Source organism: Schistocerca piceifrons, chromosome 10 (genome assembly GCF_021461385.2).
Source record: "Schistocerca piceifrons isolate TAMUIC-IGC-003096 chromosome 10, iqSchPice1.1, whole genome shotgun sequence".
Lineage (NCBI taxonomy): Eukaryota > Metazoa > Arthropoda > Insecta > Orthoptera > Acrididae > Schistocerca > Schistocerca piceifrons.
This window is the reverse complement of record NC_060147.1, coordinates 109,308,412-109,334,382: the sequence shown is the minus strand read 5'-3', so window position 1 is coordinate 109,334,382 and position 25,971 is coordinate 109,308,412. Positions and strand designations below refer to the sequence as shown.

The window sequence follows — 25,971 nt, the reverse complement described above, 5'->3', positions numbered from 1 at the left end:
GCTGCAAAATACTAACGCGAATTCTTTATAGACGAATGGAAAAACTGGTAGAAGCGGACCTCGGGGAAGATCAGTTTGGATTCCGTAGAAATGTTGGAACACGTGAGGCAATACTAACCTTACGACTTATCTTAGAAGAAAGATTAAGAAAAGGCAAACCTACGTTTCTAGCATTTGTAGACTTAGAGAAAGCTTTTGACAATGTTAACTGGAATACTCTCTTTCAAATTCTGAAGGTGGCAGGGGTAAAATACAGGGAGCGAAAGGCTATTTACAATTTGTACAGAAACCAGATGGCAGTTATAAGAGTCGAGGGGCATGAAAGGGAAGCAGTGGTTGGGAAAGGAGTGAGACAGGGTTGTAGCCTCTCCCCGATGTTATTCAATCTGTATATTGAGCAAGCAGTAAAGGAAACAAAAGAAAAGTTCGGAGTAGGTATTAAAATTCATGGAGAAGAAGTAAAAACCTTGAGGTTCGCCGATGACATTGTAATTCTGTCAGAGACAGCAAAGGACTTGGAAGAGCAGTTGAACGGAATGGACTGTGTCTTGAAAGGAGGATATAAGATGAACATCAACAAAAGCAAAACGAGGATAATGGAATGTAGTCAAATTAAATCGGGTGATGCTGAGGGGATTAGATTAGGAAATGAGACACTTAAAGTAGTAAAGGAGTTTTGCTATTTAGGGAGTAAAATAACTGATGATGGTCGAAGTAGAGAGGATATAAAATGTAGACTGGCAATGGCAAGGAAATCGTTTCTGAAGAAGAGAAATTTGTTAACATCGAGTATAGATTTAAGTGTCAGGAAGTCGTTTCTGAAAGTATTTGTATGGAGTGTAGCCATGTATGGAAGTGAAACATGGACGATAACCAGTTTGGACAAGAAGAGAATAGAAGCTTTCGAAATGTGGTGCTACAGAAGAATGCTGAAGATAAGGTGGGTAGATCACGTGACTAATGAGGAGGTATTGAATAGGATTGGGGAGAAGAGAAGTTTGTGGCACAACATGACTAGAAGAAGGGATCGGTTGGTAGGACATGTTTTGAGGCATCAAGGGATCACAAATTTAGCATTGGAGGGCAGCGTGGAGGGTAAAAATCGTAGAGGGAGACCAAGAGATCAATACACTAAGCAGATTCAGAAGGATGTGGGTTGCAGTGGGTACTTGGAGATGAAGAAGCTTGCACAGGATAGAGTAGCATGGAGAGCTGCATCAAACCAGTCTCAGGACTGAAGACCACAACAACAACAACATATATATATATATATATATATATATATATATATATATATATATATATATATATAGTATTTATATTACACGTACCCAGTACTTTGCAACCTCCAAGGCGCTTGTAGTGGCTTGCAGGAGATCAATCTTCGTGTAGGATGTAGGGCACAAAAGGCACTGGAGCATGTGGCTTGTGGTTTGTTCTTGTCCACAATCACAGGACGTATCTTCTGTTATGAAGCCCCATCAGATTGTCTCTGGATCGTCCAACTCCTGATCGTAATCTGTTTAAAGATGTGTCTTGTGGTTTGTTCTTGTCCACAATCACAGGACGTACCTTCTGTTATGAAGCCCCATCTCTTCAGGTTGTCTCTGGATCGTCCAACTCCTGATCGTAATCTGTTTGAAGATTTGCACACCAGCCAGCTCTCGTTGTGTCCAGGTGTTAGTTCAGCTTCTGGCGTCTGCAGGTGAGGCGTCGACTTCTTCCGTAACTCCAGCCTCTCCTTCTCTGGTGAAATGGTGAGCTTCTCGGAAGCTCTTTCGCGATCTCAGCCGTTGCTGTGGTGGATTATGTCCGTGCAGTGGATGGGCACTGTCCTGTTCCACTTTGTCTCTCCTTGTTGGCAGCCACTGTTGTGCGTACCCGTGATGGCGCTATTCCAGCCAGGCAGTAGAGCTTATCAGTTGGGGTAGGTCTTAAGCAACCTGTGATCAACCTGCAGGTTTCGTTGAGAGCAAGGTCTGCTTGTCTGGCATGAGATGACCTGTACCAGACTGGAGAAGCATATTCAGCAGTAGAAAAGCACAGTGCCATTGCAGAACAGCGAATAGTTTGTGGATGTGATCCCGACAGCGTCCCCGCTAGTTTGCGAATTAGGTTGTTTCGAGCGGAGATTTTCATTACGGTGTTCTTGCAGTGAGTTTTGAATGTCAGAGTTCTATCGAGAGTGACTCCCAAGTATTTAGGTGCGCGATGATGCTGGAGTTGGATGACTGACCATGAAATATGTAGCTCACGATTAGCTTCCCTGTTCCTTAAATGAAATGCACACACTTGTTTCTTCGAAGGGTTTGGCCTGAGTTGGTTCCGATTGTAGTAGCTTGACAGTGTTCTAAGTGCTGTTGTCAGGTTTCTTTCCACTCTTTCAAAGCATGAGCTGTGCATAACTTCTTTTCTATTTAATATACAGGGTGATCAGAAGTGTGGGAACTATCCTTCTACAACAGAAACAAATGGACAAAAACATTTACACAAATAGTACGAGGTAGGAGACCTGAAGAAGTCTGCAAGACTGTTATGAAAATGAAGGCCACTGTGGAAGCCCTCATGATGGATGCAAGTAGAAGGGGGTCATGTGACATATTTAAAACGTAGACAATTACACAAGAAAAACGATGGTTCTTTTTTGCTTTAGGTTAGCTTTATTCATTCTCGAATTGCGTCATATTGAATAAAGAAAAAGGCAGATGCTTGTGGTAACACACAGAGCCTGAACTGTTCGTGCAGATGGTTGTTGCCTTGCTAACGTCCCCATCTGTTGACTCAGGGATCGAGACGTAGCTGCACGACCCGCTACAGCCATGCGGATAAGATGCCTGTCATCTCGACTGCTAGTGATACGAGACGGTTGGGATCCAGCACGGCGTTCCGTATTACCGTCCTGAACCCACCGATTCCATGTTCTGCTAACAGTCATTGGACCTCGACCAGCGCGAGCAGCAATGTCGCTATACGACCTTTATCAAGGGTGGAAACGTGATGGTACGCATTTCTCCTCCTTACACGAGGCATCACAGCAACATATCACGAGACAACGTCGGTCAACTGCTGTTTGTGTATGAGAAATCGGTTGGAAACTTTGCTCATGTCAGGACGTTGTAGGTGTCGCCACCGGCGCCAACCTTGTGTGAATGCTCTGAAAAGCTAATCATTTGCATATCACAGCATCTTCTTCCTGTCGGAGATACAGGAATATGTTTCAGGTAAATGTTGTAGATGGCAAAGAGGGTCACGCATTGCTCTTAATGATCGTCACCTTGAAAGTGATCTTCAAAGTTATTTGGCGGCTGCAGCGATTTTTTTTAATGGGAACCCTAATAATTGATTTAATATTTGAAAAGAGGGGGGAATTTTACGTATAAAATGAAACTTATTTAAGTTCATGGCAAGGTTCAATGAAAATCAAATAAGCAAATACAGATTAACTCGGAATAGAGGAGCGATACAGCTAAATACAAGTTAGATACAAATTGGAAGAGGCATCCGGAGGAATGAGAGGCGATCAGACACACTCAACGACTTGTAAATCAATGACCTGCGTTTTATTTATGTCTGTTCTGTCTTGCAAATGTCAAAATAACATTTATACATTGTGATGTATTTAATTTTACCTGTAAGCATATTAATTAAAACTAAAAATTCAAAACACTCTTCGCTGTTTCCAAATCCAAACCCGCTATTAAGGGTTTCCATGGAAGAAAAATCGACCTTCGAATGATCTTCGATGCTGAATACCATTGTTATTGGTAATATACTTGACCCCCTTATGTCCCTTCCAATTTGTATATAACATAGAACTTGCTGTATCCCTCCTCTCTTCCGAGTCAACCCCTACAAGATGTAAAAACATATTTGCTTATTTGACCTTCATTGAACCTTGCCATGACCCTGAATAATGCATCATTTTATACATAAAATTTGCTGTTCTTTTCGAATTTTAAATAAAATATTCAGGTTCCCATTTTTAAAAATTCGCTTCAACCTCCAAATCACCTTGAAAATCACGTTCCAGGTCATGGTTGTTAGTAGCAGTGCGTGATCCTCTTTGTCACCTGCAGCTTTTACCTAGTTATTACCCATTACGGATTAAATAGGTCCATCCTATATATATAATAGTGGAATGTTGTTAGGAAAGGGGAAAGTTATATTTGTGGCTTATCAGTTTATGATTAGAGTATTACTACAGAAACTGAGTTTGCAATAACAATAAACAAGGCTCAAGGACAGAGAGCAAAGTAAGAGGAAATGGACAGAGGAGTGTGAGGAAATGGAGATAGAAAATGGAGAGGAGGAGATAGACACGCAGGGAGGACAGGAGGAGATGGAGAGAGAGTGGAAGGAGGACATGAGAAAGTTGAGGAAACGATGGAGATAGGGTGAAAAAGGAGGAGATGGACAAAGAATGGGGGAGATGGACAGACACAGGGGAAGAAAGAGATTAGGACACTTGTCTAATTCCCATACGTGTTATAAACGTGTGCGTATCTCTTTTGTTAGTTTTCCATTTAACCAGATTTAGCCACAGCAATATGTAGCCGTGTATAGCTAATCATCATTTCCTTTTGGCCTGTTACTATGAATTTGCCAATGTTAGTTGCAGAGGGTGGCTGGATACCCTTCCTGTCGCCACCCCGTACCCCCCAGGATGGAATTAGAGTATCCCAGCTGTCTGCATCGCTGTCTGCATCTAGTGTAAGCCATGAAATACTGCGAACGTGTTCAAATGTCTGCGAGTCGTGTAACTGAGGTGGGACATGGGGACGAGCCCGGTATTCACCTAGTGGGATGTGGAAAACCGCCTAAAAACCACATCCTTGCTGGCCAGTACACCAGGCCACGTCGTTAATCCGCGGGCGGATTCAATCCTCTGCCAGTGCGCCTACACGAGCCCAGGAAGCAGCGTATTAGTGCTCTAGGTAACCTGGTGTGTTCGTGTTCAGCTAGTCTCAAACAATGGCACATCTGCCATCCAAACTCCTCTCTCTGCCATGGCACAACAGCCAGAGCCCTACTCTGTAACACTACAACCTCTGGAAGCCAAACAACACTTGTTGGTCATGTGTTCAGCATGCGAAGATGCTGAAAGTCGTAAACATCACAAATAAGCTGTCAGATACACTGAGATGACAGATGTAACAGGGCAGTGCATTTCGGGAAAAACGACATTTGGTGTATGGAGTACGTGATTGATTCTCTTGTAAAATTTTTTTGTTTATTTATAGACACAATCACATGTTTATGACACAGTCATAACCGGTTTCGGCCATACAACGACCATCTTCAGATGCTAGAGGCGGCATACACTGAACACAGGGCGGAGCTGTTATTTGTGCTCGGGTGATTCACGTGACAACGTTTCTGCCGTGATTATCGCCACACGACAAGAAGTAACAGACTGAAATGGAGTGGTAGTTGGAGCTTGTAACAAATAAAAATATAAAATAAAATAATAATAATAATTTGTAATAATAATAATTATTTGTTTGGATAAGTAATTGAGGGATTAAAATTTTGAGCCGTGAATTTATCGAGCTTCGCACGTCCGAAGATGTACGGAACGTAGCCAGAGCTCATTATGCATTTTTTTTGTAGACAAAGTCTCATATCTGACCTCAGCTTCAATCATGAAAATGGAGTGACTAAAACTACTAAAACAAAGAAAAGCATACGATTAAATAAAACATATATTCATTTTAACATGTACATTGCGATATAAATGACACGTAAAATTCTATCTAAATAATTGCAGATAATTCACAAATGAGAGCGACTTATTAATTCTGCGCCTCTTTTCTGCAAATAAATTTCAAATGGCTTACTGTGGAGCCGCACAAAATAATATGTCCTTCTAAGACAACGAATGACATAAGAGCGTGCTGATGCCTACTGGCTGTGACAAGAGAGCGGTGTTAATTGCTTTATTTTGCATTCTCTTGTCTTAAAAAATCGATACATGTAATCTAAGTTAACTAAATTAAATATTGTCTGTGCTAGAGTGCAAATGGTTCCTTAAAAGCTGTACCAAAATTGTCATTACCTCTCACCACGGACAACAGAGTAGCTGACGGCCTTCACTTAACTACCAAGAGCAACGGGGTTTACGAAGGGGTGTTAGTGCTAATAGACAAGCAACACTGCGTGAAAAAACGGCAGAAATCAATTTGGTACGTACGACGAACGTATCCGCTAGGACAGTGCTGCGAAATTTGTCGTTAGTAGGCTGTGGCAGCAGACGACCGACGCGAGTTACTTTGCTAAGAGCACATCGCCTTTAGCGCCTCTCCTGGGCTCGTGATCATATCGTTAGCACCCTAAACGACTGGAAAACCGTGGCCTGATCCAATGAGTCGCGATTTCATTTATAAGAACTGATTGGTTGCGTTTGAGTGTGGCGCAGACTCCACGAAGCCATAAGTTGTCAACAACACACGGTGCAAACTGGTGATGGTTCCGTAATGGTGTGGCCTGTCTGTATATGGAACGATCTGAACAGTGACTGAAAATGGTTATGTTCAGCTGCTTGGAGACCATTTGCAGCCATTCATATTGCCGAACAAAGATGGCCTTGAAACTTCCTGGCAGATTAAAACTGTGTGCCGGACCGAGACTCGAACTCGGGACCTTTGCCTTTTGCGGGCAAGTGCTCTACCAACTGAGCTACCCAAGCACAACTCACGCCCCGTCCTCACAGCTTCAATTCCGCCAGTTCCTCGCCTCCTACCTTCCAAACTTCAGGAAGTTTCATATTAGCGCACGCTCCGCTGTAGAGTGAAAATGTCACTCTAGAAACAACCCCCAGGCTGTGGCTAAGCCATGTCTCCGCAATATCCTTTCTTCCAGGAGTGCTAGTTCTGCAAGGTTCGCAGGAGAGCTTCTGTAAAGTCTGGAAGGTAAGAGGCGAGGTACTGGCAGAAGTAAAGCTGTGAGGACGGAGCGTGAGTCGTGCTTGGGTAGCTCAGATGGTAGAGCACTTGCCAGCGAAAGGCAAAGGTCCCGAGTTCGAGTCTCGGTCTGGCACACAGTTTTAATCTGCCAGGAAGTTTCATATCAGCGCACACTCCGCTGTAGAATGAAAATTTAATTATAGAACGATGGCTTTTTTTATGGATGACAATGCGCCATGTAACCAGGCCACAGTTGATCACAATTGCTTTGAAGAACATACTGGACAATTAGAGCGAATGATTTGGCCACCCAGATCATCCGACATGAATGCCATCGAAAGTTAATGGCACATAATAGAGAGATCAGTTCGTTCACAAAGTCCTGCATTGGCAACACTTTAGCAACTATGAATGGCTGTAGAGGAAGTATGGTACAATATTTCTGCAGAAGATTTCCGACGACTTGTTGAGTCCATGTCACATCGCGTTGCTGCACTACTCTGGGCAAAAGGAAGTCCGACATGATATTAGAAGGTATGTAATGACTTCTGTCAACTCAAAGTATAGCAGACAAACTGATCTTCTGACCCTTTTAAGTAGAAGTTGAAGCACTTTAATCTTTCAGCCTCATAACGTTTTCTGCAAATCTTAACATGTGAGACAAACTTCACCTCTGTCAAATAGAAAAGCCAATGTTCCTACTTTCCCCCAGTAATACTTCTTTCTCCTTTTCGTGCTCTGTGAGTTGCGCAACCACCTCTTCCCTTACATTCATTACCTGTTTGCTATCACATTTCTCTTTCCCTGACTCTTCCACCCCTTTGTCTCACGCCCATTACTGCTAGCGTTCATAATTAAAACCTACCTTCCCATAATTTCTATTTAATGTTCTACTTATAGTGACTCTACATCTACATCTACATGATTACTCTGCAATTCACATTTAAGTGCTTGGCAAAGGGTTCATCGAACCACAATCATACTATCTCCCTACCATTCCACTCCCGAACAGCGCGCGGGAAAAACGAACACCTAAACCTTTCTGTTCGAGCTCTGATTTCTCTTATTTTATTTTGATGATCATTCCTACCTATGTAGGTTGGGCTCAACAAAATATTTTCGCATTCGGAAGAGAAAGTTGGTGACCGAAATTTCGTAAATAGATCTCGCCGCGACGAAAAACGTCTTTGCTTTAATGACTTCCATCCCAACTCGCGTATCATTTCAGCCACACTCTCTCCTCTATTACGTGATAATACAAAACTAGCTGCCCTTTTTTGCACCCTTTCGATGTCCTTCGTCAATCCCACCTGGTAAGGATCACACACCGCGCAGCAATATTCTAACAGAGGACGAACGAGTGTAGTGTAAGCTGTCTCTTTAGTGGACTCGTTGCATCTTCTAAGTGTGCTGCCAATGAAACGCAACCTTTGGCTCGCCTTCCCCACAATATTATCTATGTGGTCTTTCCAACTGAAGTTGTTCGTAATTTTAACACCGAGGTACTTAGTTGAATTGACAGCCTTGAGAATTTTACTATTTATCGAGTAATCGAATTCCAACGGATTTCTTTTGGAACCCATGTGGATCACCTCACACTTTTCATTATTTAGCGTCAACTGCCACCTGCCACACCATACAGCAATCTTTTCTAAATCGCTTTGCAACTGATACTGGTCTTCGGATGACCTTACTAGACGGGAAATTACAGCATCATCTGCGAACAACCTAAGAGAACTGCTCAGATTGTCACCCAGGTCATTTATATAGATCAGGAACAGCAGAGGTCCCAGGACGCTTCCCTGGGGAACACCTGATATCACTTCAGTTATACTCCATGATTTGCCGTCTATTACTACGAACTGCGACCTTCCTGACAGGAAATCACGAATCCAGACGCACAACTGAGACGATACCCCATAGGCCCGCAGTTTGATTAGAAGTCGCTTGTGAGGAACGGTGTCAAAAGCTTCCCGGAAATCTAGAAATACGGAATCAACTTGAGATCCCCTGTCGATAGCGGCCATTACTTCGTGCGAATAAAGAGCTAGCTGCGTTGCACAAGAACGATGTTTTCTGAAAGCATGCTGATTACGTATCAATAGATCGTTCCGTTCGAGGTGATTCGTAAGGTTTGAATACAGTATATGCTCCAAAACTCTACTGCAAACCGACGCCAATGATATAGGTCTGTAGTTCGATGGATTACTCCTACTACCCTTCTTAAACACTGGTGCGACCTGCAGGTACAGATCTATCGCTGAGCGAGCGGTTGTATCTGATGGCTAAGTAGGGAGCTATTGTATCAGCGTAATCTGAAAGGAACCTAATCGGTATACAGCCTGGACCTGAAGACTTGCCCGTATCAAGCGATTTGAGTTGCTTCGCAACCCGTAAGGTATTTACTTCTAAGAAACTCATGCTAGCAGCTGTTCGTGTTTCAATTCTGGAATATTTCATTCGTCTTCCTTGGTGAAGGAATTTCGGAAAACTGCGTTCAATAACTCCGCTTTAGCGGCACAGTCGTCGCTAACAGTACCATCGGCACTGCGCAGTGAAGGTATTGACTGCGTTTTGCCGCTTGTGTAATTTACATACGACCAGAATTTCTTCGGATTTTCTACCAAATTTCGAGGCAATGTTTTGTTGTGGAACCTATTAAAGGCATCTCGCATTGAAGTCCGTGGCAAATTTAGCGCGTCTGTAAATTTTAGCCAATCTTCAGGATTTCGCGTTCTTCTGAACTTCGCAGTGTGTAGACTGTGTGTGTGTGTGTGTGTGTGTGTGTGTGTGTGTGTGTGTGTGTGTGTGTGTGTGTGTTGTTGTTGTTGTTGTTGTTGTTGTTACATCCCTTCCCTCCTCCTTCACTCGCCGGAAGGAGACGCTACTCGTAACGATGTTCGTCCCCGTCGGTATGACGTGGAACAGCACCTGTAATTCTCATAAGAACACAACCCCTCGCGTGGTTTAGAAATATTCTGCTATCTGTCCGCAACAGTCTCCTAATCTTGTGCGAACTGGTAAACTGCAATCGTTTATTTTTATGCCCGGTTAGTCCCGTGATGAAATAAAATCTTGATTCTTGGTTTCGTCATTACGGTCATTTTTCACATCATACATAGCGAGGATGAAAATTTGCCGTCTGCTGTTCCGTTGCTATGCTGTTGCTACGTCAAGTTATTAACAACGGTCCGACTTAACTCCAGAGGTAGCTTACGTTGGAGTAAATGTTTTTTAATACGCTGTGATACTGGTTTAAACGAATCACTCTTCACTGTCCATTATTCATGTACTCACTTAGTCAGTTAAAATGTTTAAAGAGTCAACCAACTTGCATTAATACACGTTGTATTGTCCGTTTAAGGGGGGTAGTACGTCAAACGGGCCAACATGGAGCAGGAGAGGTACCACAGGACGTTTTAATTGCCACTGCCTATACTTTTACAAATAAATTCATAAAACTTTGTCAGCATGACCAGGAAGGATTCAAGATTCACACTCACTGCAGCGGAAGTTCAAAAACATAAAAAATAGTTTTTTGCATGTGAAATTTCATCATTTTTTTCACTTACTATTGGCTACATTTTTTGCTATAGGTATACTTTTCTTCATAAGTAAGACAGATTCTTCGATAAATTTTGCACAGCATACACACGATACTTGCAGGTATATGAAACTCTAGAATTTTCCAAATCTGTTAAAAACTGCGGTAAAAATTGAGGTAATTAACAATAAAATTTGAGTTTTGTTCTAAACATGAAGTTTAGAATGTAACAGCTCATTCATTTTTTCATAAATAAAATAAATTCTAGAGTTTCATACACCTGTAAGTACGGTTTGTATGCTATGCAAATTGCATCGAAGAATCTCTCACACTTATAAAGAAAAGTGTACCTATAGCAACAAATGCAGCCAATAGTAAGTGAAAAACTGATGAAACTTCACATGTAAAAAAATGTATTTTTTTTAGTCTTTGAACTTCCCCCTACTATGAGTACGAATCCCGAATCCTTCCTGGCAATGCTGACAAAGTTTCAGGTGTTTATTTGAAAAAAGTATAGACAGTGGAAATTAAAATGTTCTGTTGCGCCTCTCCCGCTCCAAGTCGGTCCATTTGACGTCCTACCCCCCTTAATGAGTTAGGTGGCACGTAAGATTTACCTTTTGACTCAGATTTTATTGTTCTTTCTATAATTAATTGTTTGTCCCTACAACAGACGCACACCGATATGTCATTCAAGATTTACTTCTGTTCAGTTCAGTAATCGTGACGCTGACGACAACTTTTGACTAATTGGCGTAGTTGTCTTACTTCGTGTCTTCGTTTTATTGTGTCCTACTCAAGACTATGAATTGTGTTTCTGTCGTTGAACCATTGCTCTCAAAGTTCGTAAATGTTCATCAGTACGAAGGCTAAGTCCGATAAACCAATATCACTCAATTGAAGTCCAACACTCGTCTTAACTATACCGCCGCGTTGAGAACGGTAAAGATTTACTTTCATCAGTCGAATGACTAAGCAACACTTCAGTCCCTACCTCACGAATTATCAAACTTCCAAAACTGAAACAATCTAATAGCGTTTGCATCCAGATAACTATCGCAAAAGTACTCCAGAGCGACTCAAGAGCAATTAACTACCCTACTGGCCATTAAAATTGCTACACCACGAAGATGACGTGCTACAGACGCGAAATTTAACCGACAGGAAGAAGATGTTCTGATATGCAAATCATTAGATTTTCAGACCATTCACACAAGGTTGGCGCCGGTGGCGACACCTACAACGTGCTGACATGAGGAAAGTTTCCAACAGATTTCTCATACACAAACAGCACTTGACCGGCGTTGCCTGGTGAAACGTTGTTGTGATGCCTCACGTAAGGAGGAGAAATGTATACCATCACGTTTCCGACTTTGATAAAGGTCGGATTATAGCCTATCGCGATTGCGGTTTATCGTATCGCGACATTGCTGCTCGCGTTGGTCGAGATCGAATGACTGTTAGCAGAATATGGAATCGGTGGGTTCAGGAGGGTAATACGGCACGCCGTGCTGGATTCCAACGGCCTCGTATCACTAGAAGTCGAGATGACAGGCATCTTATCCGCATGGCTGTAACGGATCGTGCAGCCACGTCTCGATCCCTGAGTCAACAGATGGGGACGTTTGCAACACAACAACCATCTGCACGCAGTTCGACGACGTTTGCAGCAGCATGGACTATCAGCTCGGAGACCATGGCTGCGTCTACCCTTGACGCTGCATCACAGACAGGAGCGCCTGCGATGGTGTACTCAACGACGAACCTGGGTGCACGAATGACAAAACGTCATTTTTTCGGATGAATCCAAGTTCTGTTTACAGCATCATGATGGACGCATCAGTGTTTGGCGACATCACCGTGAACGCACATTGGAAGCGTGTGTTCGTCAACGCCATACTGGCGTATCACCCGGCGTGATGGTATGGGGTGCTATTGGTTACACGTCTCGGTCACCTCTTGTTCGCATTGACGGCACTTTGAACAGTGGACGTTACATTTCAGATGTGTTACGACCCGTGGCTCTATCCTTCATTCGATCCCTGCAAAACGCTACATTTCAGCAGGATAATGCACGACCGCATGTTGCAGGTCCTGTACGGGCCTTTCTGGACACAGAAAATGTTCGACTGCTGCCCTTGCCAGCACATTCTCCACATCTCTCACCAATCGAAAACGTCTGGTGAATGGTGGTCGAGCAACTGGCTCGTCACAATACGCTAGTCACTACTCTTGATGGACTGTGGTATCGTGTTGAAGCTGCATGGCAGCTGTACCTGTATACGCCATCCAAGCTCTGTTTCACTCAATGCCCAGGCGTATCAAGGCCGTTATTACGGCCAGAGTTTGTTGTTCTGGGTACTGATTTCTCAGGATCTATGCACCCAAATTGCGTGAAAATGTACTCACATGTCAGTTCTAGTATAATATATTTGTCGAATGAATACCCGTTTATCATCTGCATTTCTTCTTGATGTAGCAATTTTAATGGCCGGTAGTGTATATTACAAATACACAGGGTGATTCATAAATGAGGAAAAATATGGCGTGCAAATTGTCACACACTGAACTACAAACACAGATTCGTTTACCGGATGTTCCTATGTTGATAAATGACACTGCAATTGAATGGTAAAAATCAGGAAATATGAAGGTGACTTTTGGGTGTTCCTGTGCAACGCCCTCTCCCAAGGGGACAGATCGGCAACAGGGCACAACACACGAGTGTTGCAGGTAGTCTAGCCGCCCACGAGAAGGCGAGGCATGCGGTGTCAAGCGACGGTCTGCGTGAGACCGCGAGCAATGACAGCGCCCACATCTCTCTCGTACCGGTTACGCTGGCCGGTATTATGTATCGTGGCTGGTTGGCATAGGAGAAGGGACGTGAGGAGGGGCTGCAGTTCTGTACATGCATGTTTTGTTGTTTGTTGTTGTTGTGGTCTTCAGTCCTGAGACTGGTTTGATGCAGCTCTCCATGCTACTCTATCCTGTGCAAGCTTTTTCATCTCCCAGTACCTACTGCAACCTACATCCTTCTGAATCTGCTTAGTGTATTCATCTCTTGGTCTCCCTCTACGATTTTTACCCTCCACGCTGCCCTCCAATACTAAATTGGTGATCCCTTGATGCCTCAGAACATGTCCTACCAACCGATCCCTTCTTCTGGTCAAGTTGTGCCACAAACTTCTCTTCTCCCCAATCCTATTCAATACTTCCTCATTAGTTATGTGATCTACCCATCTAATCTTCAGCATTCTTCTGTAGCACCACATTTCGAAAGCTTCTATTCTCTTCTTGTCCAAACTACTTATCGTCCATGTTTCACTTCCATACATGGCTACACTCCATACGAATACTTTCAGAAATGACTTCCTGACACTTAAATCAATACTGGATGTTAACAAATTTCTCTTCTTCAGAAACGCTTTCTTTGCCATTGCCAGCCTACATTTTATATCCTCTCTACTTCGACCATCATCAGTTATTTTGCTCCCCAAATAGCAAAACTCCTTTACTACTTTAAGTGCCTCATTTCCTAATCTAATTCCCTCGGCATCACCCGACTTAATTAGACTACATTCCATGTTTTATAATTTGGTTTTTGTGTCCCGGACTCAGTTTTAAGAAACGAGTACATAGATGCAGAATACAAAATACAACTACACAGGTATGTGGCAGTTAATACAAACGAATACAATACGGCTGTACAAATCGAAACTAACATAGAAACACATGACCAGAAGCTGCAGTGCTAGTTTATAAGTACTGTTCGAAATGACGGCCACGATGTGTGTGGCAAAGTTGAACTGTTAACAGGAAGGATTGCTGAACATGATCCATCATCTCTTTGAGTAATATCACATGCATGTTTTATTCCGCGTTGTAAGGTGTTGACATCAACAACCTCTCCTTCATAAATCACAGATGGCCCCACAAAAAAAAATCCAGTGGATTGAGGTCTGGCGATCTTGCTGGCCACGCTACAGGGCCTCCACGACCGATCCATTTCGAAGGGAAGGCATTCTCCAGGTGGCGTCGCACTGTGCCACTGAAGTGAGTGGGGGCACCATCAGGTATGTTCATACGAAAGGCCAAACTAACAATTCCGGTAATGGAGCATCCAGGAAACGTAGATACCGCTCTCCTGTAAGTCTTTGTGGTAGCACATGTGGCCCTATGAGATGGTCATCAATAATACCACTGGAATGTGTGTTCTTATAGGACAACTATCCAAGAATTTTCACCCAATAACATCCAAACAGCACACTCTGTACACAATTTATTAAATTGCCAATACTAATCTCTTTTAAATAACAAATTCATATAACTTACAGAACTTACCAAATGGTTAAAAGAATGAGCTTTAAAAAACAATAACGGCGGCTTGCCACCATAAAATCAAAGAACCTTTAACAATAGTGCTTTTACGGTTTACACAAGAGACAAAATCCAATAATAAGTTAAGTTGGCAATACAACTCAAGATCATTTACAAAAACGTTTAAGAATGATAATGAAACTTGGCACCATAAAATCGGAAAACATTAAGAGCAGTAATAAACTTAAAGCCGGCCGGAGTGTCCGAGCGGTTCTAGGCGCTACAGTCTGGAACCGCGTGACCGCTACGGTCACAGGTTCGAATCTTGCCTGGGGCATGAATGTGTGTGATGTCCTTAGGTAAGTTACGTTTAAGTAGTTCTAAGTTCTAGGGGACTGATGACCTCAGCTGTTAAGTCCCATAGTGCTCAGAGCCATTTGAGCCATCTGAATAAACTTAAATAATAATAATAATGTCAACTTGGCACCATAAAATAAGAGAAATTTCTTCTGCAAGAACAAATTACAATGGTGATTTAAAAGATTTTACTCCACAGATAAACATCAAATAACAAGTTAACTTGGCATTACAGTTTAAAAACATTTATATAAAAAAACTTCGAGAAAGATAATGGCACTTGGGACCATAAAATCAAAGAAATGCAACACAACCAATAAATATAATAACAAAATAATTTGATACAACCAAAGGGCGAGGATAACTCTCAACGCAATCACAGACGAGCGAGATCTTAACACTTCGGAGCCTTCCCACTAGAAACGGTCCCCGAAATAAACCGCTGAGAGCTCCCCGACATGCCTCCCACAAATGCTGATCACTTACGCACCTTGGTTATGTTCTGTAACACACGATAGATAATATCAACAAAAGATAAAATTAAAAAATCAAATAACAATATAACATCCCGACAGCACATGAAAACCACGGCGCCGTTAAGTCGGGCGCTCTTAACACGTGCCGGAAGCCAACTCACACCATATACCAAGCAGCAGTAATTCACTATGCCTATACTGTCCAAAAACCCCTTTCTTAGGCAGACTTTACCTAACACATCAAATGCCAAATATACCATACATGAACGCAACTCCGGGCAGGTAACAGGAACCACCTAGGTGAATTCCTTCAAAAAGGAACAAACGGGCACCACCAAAGGTAACGCTGAGCAGACCGTGTGGGCAACGACCCACTCAACGGGATAACCAAAAGATACTCCAGTTGAGCAAATAAATTACTACCAACAAATATCGTAACGTGCCACACACACACACACACACACGCAGCAAAAACTTCCAACATCGCCGTCCCACATCAGAATGAAGTTCAAAAACCGCTGCTGGAGCTTCCAGCGGAAAATCTGACGAGCCAACCGAGCCCACACCCTAACCTGGCAGACGACTTCGAAATTCAGCGACTAGTTGTCTCCGGGCCAGAGTATTACAGGACCCCACCGGACCTCCACATGAGACAGGCAGGCAGAACAAGTACGCCGACTCCAATTAATCACCACCGCATGGCCAGCACAACGGCGAGTCGCCTCCGCCCCAGACCACTCTACTCATACTGCGAGGCACAACAACCTTACGCTGGTTACCAGCAGGTCAGGCAGAGCGAACTTCACGTTCCGTACAATCCCCGGAAACCGACTGCCCTCTGGCTTTCCGCCGGCCACCGCAAACACACGCCAGCGACGTAATAGCAAATCACCATCGGAGCGCCGCCCGCACCAGAACAGCGAACTGTAATCGATTATAGCGCGCGCTCTAAACATCATCACAGGATAGCGGCTCGCACCGTATCAGCCACACCAGATATTGACACCGCATCGTTGTTGGTACCCTCGTATCACTGTGCTGTGGAGGGTTTTCTCCGGTCCCGGCGGAGGTTTGAGTCCTCCCTCGGGCGTGCGTGTGTGTGTTTGTCCTTAGGATAATTTAGGTTAAGTAGTGCCTAAACTTAGGGACTGATGACTTCAGCAGTTAAGTCCCATAAGATTTCACACACTTTTTTTGGGAGGTTTTCTTCCGCCCACTCTTGCCAATTATGCGAATTCACTATACCGTCCTTCGTGAAATAGGTTTCGTCGGTGAACAGTATTTTACGTGAAAAATGCTGGTCGTGGGTCTGACGCCGTAGGATAAAGCCTCCTCTGGTAGTCTTCTGGCAATAATGCCTGTACCTTCTGCGTGCGAAAGGGATGGTAATGGTTTCTATGGAGTACTCGCATAACAGTAGATTGTGACATTCCTACCGCAGTGGCGAGAGACCTGGTGCTTATTGTTCGGTCCTCAGCAACAGTTTGTAACACTTTTTCTTCGTCACCCGCACTGCAAGTCGACGGTCGGCCACGACCACTAAATCCTGGAGGTGCTACACTCCCCCAAGCGCCTGTCCACAGAGTAAAACGTTTTTGCAGATGGAAGGCGCCGACTAGGAAACCTCCCGTGATGCAGTTGCCTTGCAACGTCAGCTCTTCCATCTGCAAGCCCGTAGGTAAGGTGGATGACGGCGTGTTCCTCGTTTGTGAAGCTTGCCACGGTACTGTAGTAACACTGCCAGGCGGCCGTTAGCAGCTGTCGACACGGCGAGTATCGGGCAGAGTGAGCAGCGCAGAGGTGCTGTAAGCACGTCATGCACGCCGCTGTTGACCACTCTTTCCGCTCACAGGACACACATTCCCTAACATGCGACTGTACACTCCGTTACCGCCGGAAACGTGTGATTCACAACTTCTGATACAATTTCACACACATTACGATGGGATTTGTTCTTTCTAGTACCTTTCAAACGCTGGCAGGTACACGTCAGCTCATCATAATGACATGTCGTGATCGTAGGGCTCGTCGGTATCTCGTTCAATGGTTAACAGGTGTTTTTGTTTTACGAAAACAGCACACCGAGGAGAACGAAGTTAACAATGGTGCGTCACGTATTACGCATAGCAGCATGCGGTCCTCGACATATTTTTCCTCATTTATGACTCACCCTGTATATAGCCTTTGTCCTTCCAAACTTTCATTAGAGCGTCAAATCGGTCAAGAATTCTTTAGACATTAGCTAGAACGAAGTTTCCCCTTTGTACGTATTTATACAGGATGAACACCAGTTTGGATTTCTGGAGGGTTCTGATATCGAGAAGGCTATTTAGAACTACTTAAGCCTAACCACACACATCCATGCCCTAGGCAGGATTCGAACCTGCGACCGTAGCGGTCGCGCGGTTCCGGACTGAAGCGCCTAGAACCACTCGGCCACTCCAGCCGGCTAACAAATTACAAGCAGCAGGTAGTTTCTGTGATTTGTCAAAGGCATTTGATTGTGTGAACCACAACATCCTTTTAAATAAATTAGAATTCTATGGTGTTTTGGGCAGTGCTGCAAAATGGTTCAAGTCATACCTCGCTAACAGGAAACAAAGGGTGTCAGTGCAAGGGACTAGTGAATTAACTCATCAGTCATCATCAGAATGGGAAGAAATTACATGTGGTGTCCCACAAGGATCCATCTTAGGGCCATTGCTTTTTCTTGTGTACATTAATGATCTCTCATCAGTTACACTGCCAGAAGCAGAGTTCGTATTGTTTGCATGTGGCACAAGTATTGCAATAAATAGTACGTAGAGTGTAGTTCTAGAAAGATCTGCTAATGATATTTTCATGGGTATTAATAAATGGTTTAAAGCCAATGCACTGACATTAAACTTCGAAAAGACTCACTATATGCAATTCAGAACTTGTAAGAGGTTTCCACCCAGCATATGCATAAAGTATGAAGAAGAACAGATAGAAGAGGTTGACAGTGTTAAATTCCTGGGATTACAACTTGATAATAAATTCAGTTGGGAGGAGCATACCACAGAACTGCAGAAACGCCTTAACAAATCTGTATTTGCAATTCGAGTGTTAGCTGACATAGGCGACATAATAATGAAAAAGCTTGCGTACTTTGCCTACTTTCATTCCATAATGTCATATGGTATAATATTTTGGGGTAACTCTCCAAGTCAAACAAAATTTTTCAGAGTCCAAAAGCTTGTTAATACGTATTATTTGTGGAGTAAATTCAGAGACGTCCTGTAGAAACCTCTTCAAGGAACTGGGTATACTAACTACTGCCTCTCAGTGTATTTACTCCTTAATGAAATTTGTCCTAAATAATATCTTTTTCCAAGAAACAGCTCAGTTCAAACATACAATACCAGGAACAAAAATGATCTGCACAAGGATTCAAAAGCACTTACTTTGGTTCAAAAAGAGGGGTCCACTACTCAGGAACACTCATCTTCAATAATTTGCCAGCAAACATAATAAATTTAGTTACAAATAAAGATCAGTTTAAAAGGAGCCTGAAAGAGTTACTATAGTACTCGTCATTTACGACGGCGGCCGAGTTTAGGTTCGTTCTGCGCATCTGACGTCACAAAACACAGTCAACCAATGAACAGAGAACGACGTTGCCATATCTCGACTGCAGTGCAGAGCACGGACGAGTGTCTTCAGTTTTAGAAACGTTCAGTCATAAATAAAGCAATTGAACAAAAGCAATGTCTTGATAGCAGACTTTCTTTTATAGAAAGTTTGGACAAAGCATTCTTTATACCAATTGCTTCATATTCTATTAATTAATTAAACCAAACAAGCAATAAGCCTCCTAATTCAGGCGATAGCAAGGAAAGGTGTTTGTACCATTCTCATGAACCGCTTTTTCGCAATAAAGAACAGCGGTAATTGTTTATTTCCTATTGTACTTCTTTCAAACGTGAGTAATTCATAGTCATACCAACAGTGTTTGTCGGTATTTTGCGTGAAATTTTACAGTCGTCTAGGAGTGCTGTACAACAATGACCTGCGTTATCGTGATGGTTAAGGTGTTTGGCTGCTAAGCAAAATGATCTGAGTTCAAACCTTGTTTGGTGCTTAATATTTCTTTATTTAAAAACAATATCGAAGTGTCTTACTTTAACAATTTTATTCGTTTGAATGTAATTTTTTGAAATTTCTAGTGCTTTGTCTCTTCATTATAGAATTTTTCGGTTTTTCTAATTCTGTCCTCCAATATTTCTTTTCACAGCAATTAAAAACAATGAAAAGGCACACATACAATATTCATGTTATCTGTTTTGTTTTTATATCTTCTCTTCCGCAGTCGCTGTTTTACTATTCATATTGAGATATATTCTTCTGCGACAGTATTAAAAGTATTATTTACAGAAGAATTTCGGTTCGTACGTTGCCGAGCTACTTGATTGTCTGACGCAATTCTTTGATTCGCTGCTTTGGCGACATCATATTCAATGTTTTCGTCGACTGATTTATGTTTTGGCAAGTATTTACTGTCCGTTGTGACAAACACAAATTGTTTGTGCACTGCGCCTCACTGACAATATATTTTAGTTTCTATGTTTTATTACGTCCACAATTCAGTTTTGTGTAGTTCGCCAACTTTGTTTTAATCAGAACGTTTTGCAAAAAAGCGAAATGACTCTGGTATAAATAAAAGTTTCCCAATTTATAGATACTGTTTATGTTATAAAGGGTGTTCATTTTAACTGGGTACATGCTTTTGTAAGTTCACAGTTTTGTTTAATGTATTTAGTCTACTTCCTTTTGACTGACTGAAGTGCTTTAAAATAAAGGCAAACGCGCCCAGTGCAAATAAAACTTTTATTACAGTCGCGAAAGACGGAATATTTCTCAATATTACATACGACACCTATCTGGTACTTAAATTAAATGAAATATTGTTATACAGTAAGTTTTAGGCCTATATGAAATTTAGGTATCATGTCCAGATTTCATTCTCAACATTGTGGCAACTAAAATCGACCATACGGAAAGTGTACGCTATGGACTTTTACCTCTGCAAACTCTTCAAAATTTCGTGCAATGGTTTACTGCATTTAATGCTGCACAATAACTGCGTTGAACATCGAAACAAAATTTAGTCATTTATGGGGGGAAGGTATCGGTCAAGAAGATGTGTAAAAATCAAATTTTTGGGCCAAATAGTTTTTGCGAAATCGAATGATAAGTGTGTCAAAGCAGTCGGAACACCATGTGTCTGCACAGGCGAGCAGTGCAGTGATGACAAAATCGCGCACAACGCGGAATGTGGGGAGCACGTCTTTGTAGCAGCGAAAGGGTTAATGCGGCCGTGGCGGCTTCACTTCATAAACTGCGCGCTCCCCCCTCAACGTAAGTTTGCGAACTATACTATACTATGGCGCTGCTTCTCTTGGCGCGTGCAACTGGCCACGCAGCAATCTCCCGCGTCTGGGCGGGCATGCGAGAGCCGCCAAGATGAAAGAATTGAACTATAATGGCCAACTCCTTCTACTCCATTGTCGAATTTTTTAATAGAAACAAATGATGTATTGTATATATTCATACTATTAGTATTGTTATTTCAGCTTAAAAAATTGACATGTTCCACATCCACGACGATCTCCTCAGCACGGATCTATGGCACGAAACACTAATCTACTCTAATCTAATCTAATCAAAACCGACAAACTGCAGGGATGGATTTCTGACTGGAAATGGAGGAAGAAGGTCTTATGAACATGTGCACGGAAATGCATCGTTGCCTCAGTAAATGGCACTGACGAGTGACAGTTTGTCTGACCACGTGCCGCGTGTCCCTTCTGTGTCGCAGGCTGTGTGATTGACGCAGCGTAGAATGGTCTGGTGTTCACGTCTGAAACAAGCGGAGATGGTTCAAAATGGCTCTGAGCACTATGGGACTTAACAGCTGAGGTCATCAGTCCCCTAGAACTTAGAACTACTTAAACCTAACTAACCTAAGGACATCACACACATCCATGCCCGAGGCAGGATTCGAACCTGCGGCCGTAGCGGTCGCGCGGTTCCAGACTGAAGCGCCTACAACCGCTCGGCCACTCCGGCCGTCTGCGCAGATGGTGTTTGTGAAAGACCAAGCAGATGGAAAAGGTCGAGAGGTAGCGCGGCTGTACCTAAACAAGTAGATTCACAGATACCAACCACATCACACAACATTTCAAACCCTTTTTGGGCATTTATGTGATCACGGGTCCTTTCAGACAGACGAACGTGCAGGCAGGCAGCACACCGTGCATACACCAGATTTGGACGACCAGGTTCTACAGAATATTGAGATGAACCCTAGTACAGGGAAGTAGCCCTCTAACACGTTGTAGGTCAAAGTACGATTATGTGTATCTTGGATGACAATCGCTACTATCCCTGTCACCTGCAAAGAGTGCAAGGATTCCCCCCATGGGAAAGATTATGTCGATGTTTCTTGCACCAGATCATCACATTTATGAGATATGTCATCAGTCCTCTTCATCGATGAAGCAACCTGTTGTGCTGGCTGAAGAGCCAACACCGTGTTATGAATGGAGGCCGAAATGCACGCGTTTTAGCTCGCGCAGGCTGACGTGAGGAGGGAAGGACTATACTGACGTGAGGTCTGGAACATGACAAAGAAATTCAGAAAGCGGACGTAATTAGTTTGATACTTAACTTTAATCCATTAATGATGAACGTCGCTTTTGACGGCACATGAGTCACCATATTATCTGTTCAGAAGACATAGTAACTAAATATCGCGCCTTGCTAGGTCGTAGCAAATGACGTAGCTGAAGGCTATGCTAACTATCGTCTCGGCAAATGAGAGCGTATTTGTCAGTGTAGCATCGCTAGCAAAGTCTGCTGTACAACTGGGGCGAGTGCTAGGACGTCTCTCTAGACCTGCCGTGTGGCGGCGCTCGGTCTGCAATCACTGACACTGGCGACACGCGGGTCCGACGTATACTAACGGACCGCGGCCGATTTAAAAGCTACCACCTAGCAAGTGTGGTGTCTGGCGGTGACACCACACAAGCTTCACGAGAATTGGCATCATCAGTGTGCATAATCGTCATATCGTCATCTGTGGGATACAGACAGTCCTCGGTCAATGGTTGAGGCGTCTCATCAGCAGCGTTTCAGCATCAGTGTGTGGGCAGGGTTCTTGGCGACCACATACTTGATCAAGTTGTTATTCCACAACGCCTCCACGGAGGAACGTACGTGTACTACCTGTAGATTACTTGCCTGGGCTGCTTGAGAATGTTCCTTTGGCAGTACGACGGGTTGTGGTTTCTGGATGACGGAGCACCTCCCCACTTCAGCATTACAGTTCGCCGACAGGACGTCTTCCCTGAATGTTGTATAGAACGCGAAGGCACTTAGGGTGGTCCGCTAGATCATCGGACTTAAACAACCTGTATTTTTACCTCTGGGAGCATATGGACAGCATTGTGTATGCTGTACCAGTTCCTGATGTGCAGACCTTTCTACAGCGTGTCCATGCTGGGACGCCATGATGAACATCTGTTGTCACATGGATGCGATGCAGCTCTGTATTGTTTTCCGGGACGATTTATTGTCATTGCATGCAGGTCCATTTGCAGACACATGTTCATACGAGCTCTTTTCATCATTTCCATTCAGGAGTCCGTCTCTGCAATTTGTCGGTTTTATTAATGTTCACCCTATATGTTATGCAGGGTGTATCAAAAACAATCATCCGATTTCAAAACAATCATAACTATTATGTTATTTGAGATAGGTGCGGGAACAACGTATTGTTGGAAAGAGCAAACTCTCGAGATTTACACAGTTGCCACGAGGTAGCAGCAGTGTGGACCCACTTCAGTTCTAGTGAAAATGGTGTCGGGACAACAGAAAGCGTTTTGTGTTCCACATTTTGCGCAGTGCATTTCAGTAATAACTGTGCAGCGTAACTTTCGTACTGAGTATGGTGTGGATCCTCCTACAGCACAGAGCATTAGATGGCATGAACAGTTACGAGAAACAGGTTGTTTGTGTGAAGGCAAATCGCCGGGCCGTCCTCGAGTGTCTGACACAGACGCGAATGCATCCGGCATAGTTTCACAAGGAGCCCGCAGAAATCCGTTCGCCGTGCAGCTCGACAGCTCAACATGTCTCCGATGTCCGTTTAGCGTGTGCTGCGTTGACGTTTACACATGAAATAATACAAAATTCAGCAACTGTAAAGTGTGACAAATAACGTGTGGGGTTCCGTAATTTCGTCCTTGGCAACGTGGAAGATGACAGTTTCCATCCACGCTTCGTGTTTAGCGATGCGGCAACATTCCATTTAAATGGAAAGGTGAACCGTCGTACTGTGAGAATATGGGTACAGAAGAATGACATGAAATTGAACAACATGAGAGGGACTCTCCAAAATTTAATGTGTTTAGTGCAGATTCACGGGAAAAGGTATGTGGCCAAGGTTTTTTGAGAAAGCTATCACAGGAAGCACATATCTCGATATGCTTGAGAATTTCCTTTTCCCACAGTTAGAGACTGATTCGAATGACTTCATTTACCAACAGGATGGGGCACTTCCACACTGGCATCTGGAAGTGCGGGAATTTTTAAATCGAAGGATTACTGAACGATATATCGGTCGCACAGGACCAAATGATTCAGCCTTACATTACTGGCCTCCAAGGTCACCGGACCTGACTGTACGTGATTATTTATTGTGGGGGTTAATAAGACTGTGTTACCATCAACAGTGAATGAACTGAGACATCGGGAGGGGCATATTGAACACCTATGAAAACGTTTTTGAGTTTCCCATTCATGAAAAATCCAAATTCATTGTAGATGTTTATCAGTTTCAGAAATATGGACGCGCCAAATCGGGTGATTATATTTGGTACAACATTATATAAATAAAATCTGTCAAACTGAGTTTTTTTGTTATAACATGTGACAGCAGAAATGTCAAATTTAATTTAAATTTTGTTGTTGCCTTTTTCACATCAAAAGCGCAATTACCACCTACAGTTACGAACATAAAAAAAAATTAATATCTGAAGAAAACAACCAAATCGTTTAAGCCGTTCTCAGGTGATGTTCTTTCACAATCGATTTTTCGTCACTGATTTTTCCGGTGAATTTTCCAATAATTTTCTTTCACACGAACCTTGTCCTGATAATTACAAACACAACAAAGACAAAACTCAGTCAAATTCGTTGAGCCATTCTTAAATGATGATATTTTATACGTGTTGCAATTAATGTTAATTTCCACCATACCCGTTGTATTTCCAGAAATTCTCCTTCATACAAAACTCGTCCTGACACTAATGAAAACAACAACAAAAATAAACCAAATCAGTCAAAGCCGTTCTCAGGTAATGATCTTCCGTAGATACGGCAATTGATTTTTATTTAAATTTACATGTAGAATACCTCGCTAGATGTGAGATGACACAAGCCTTACCAGGTTAAGTAGAGAAATAAATTAAATTAAATAAATGATTTCGACTCATGGGTTATGGAGACGTAGAGCAGCCACGCTATGGGATGGCTGTCAGCCGGCCGCTGTGGCCGAGCGGTTCTAGGCCCTTCAGGCCGGAACCACGCTGCTGCTACGGTCGCAGGTTCGAATCCTGCCTCGGGCATGGATGTGTGTGATGTCCTTAGGTTACTTATGTTTAAGTAGTTGTAAGTTCTAGGGGGCTGATGACCTCAGATGTTAAGTCCCATAGTGCTCAGAGCCATTTGAACCATTTGATGGCTGTCAGTCGGAGACAGCCGCTTGGTGGTTTGCGTGGTCCTCCGTGCTCGGTGTTGACTCTCGCCTAACCTTTGAGCCTGCTGTTCGCCAGTGTCTTGCTGACGACGTCATTAAGGTTTCTACAAGTACTCGGCTTCCGTAGGTGTGTGGCTGCGCGTGTTTTTGTTCATTGTCACACTACACTTACGGAGGGTTACATAATTAATAGCGGAAAGTGATACGGATGGAAGTATCCGGCAATAGAAGCACGAACGTTTCAGCGGACATGGGTCCGCAACCTTGTTATCTGTGAGATAAGAGGTGATGTGTGCTTACGAGCTGCCCCTGACCTCATTCATTGTAAACATCGTTATGCTTTAAGGCCGGTTCTCACTAGAATGCGGCACACACGGCAGTGGCGGGGCAAGCGTTCTCTGGGATGACGCGGCAGCTCCCGGAATTGACGTTCTCACATGAGAGAGGCAGATACTAGCGGTAGCCAATGACGGGCTGCCACTGGGATATGGGTGGAAACCCACTGAAACGCGTAGTGCATTTCATTTAGCGAGCATGTAATGCGTTTGGGTCCAAAAAATAGATTTTTCAAAAATATTATTTTCTTAATCTTCT

At 43.2% G+C, this 25,971-nt stretch overlaps 1 protein-coding gene and 1 non-coding gene across 2 annotated transcripts in view; one reads left to right on the top strand and one right to left on the bottom strand.

The window, feature by feature from the left end:
* Positions 1-25,971, top strand: part of LOC124718728 (synaptic vesicle glycoprotein 2A-like) — a 188,461-nt gene that overhangs the window by 79,848 nt on the left and 82,642 nt on the right. The window lies entirely within an intron of this gene.
* On the bottom strand, positions 6,612-6,686 carry Trnal-caa. Its single transcript has one exon. It is a non-coding gene; the product is annotated as a tRNA-Leu (tRNA).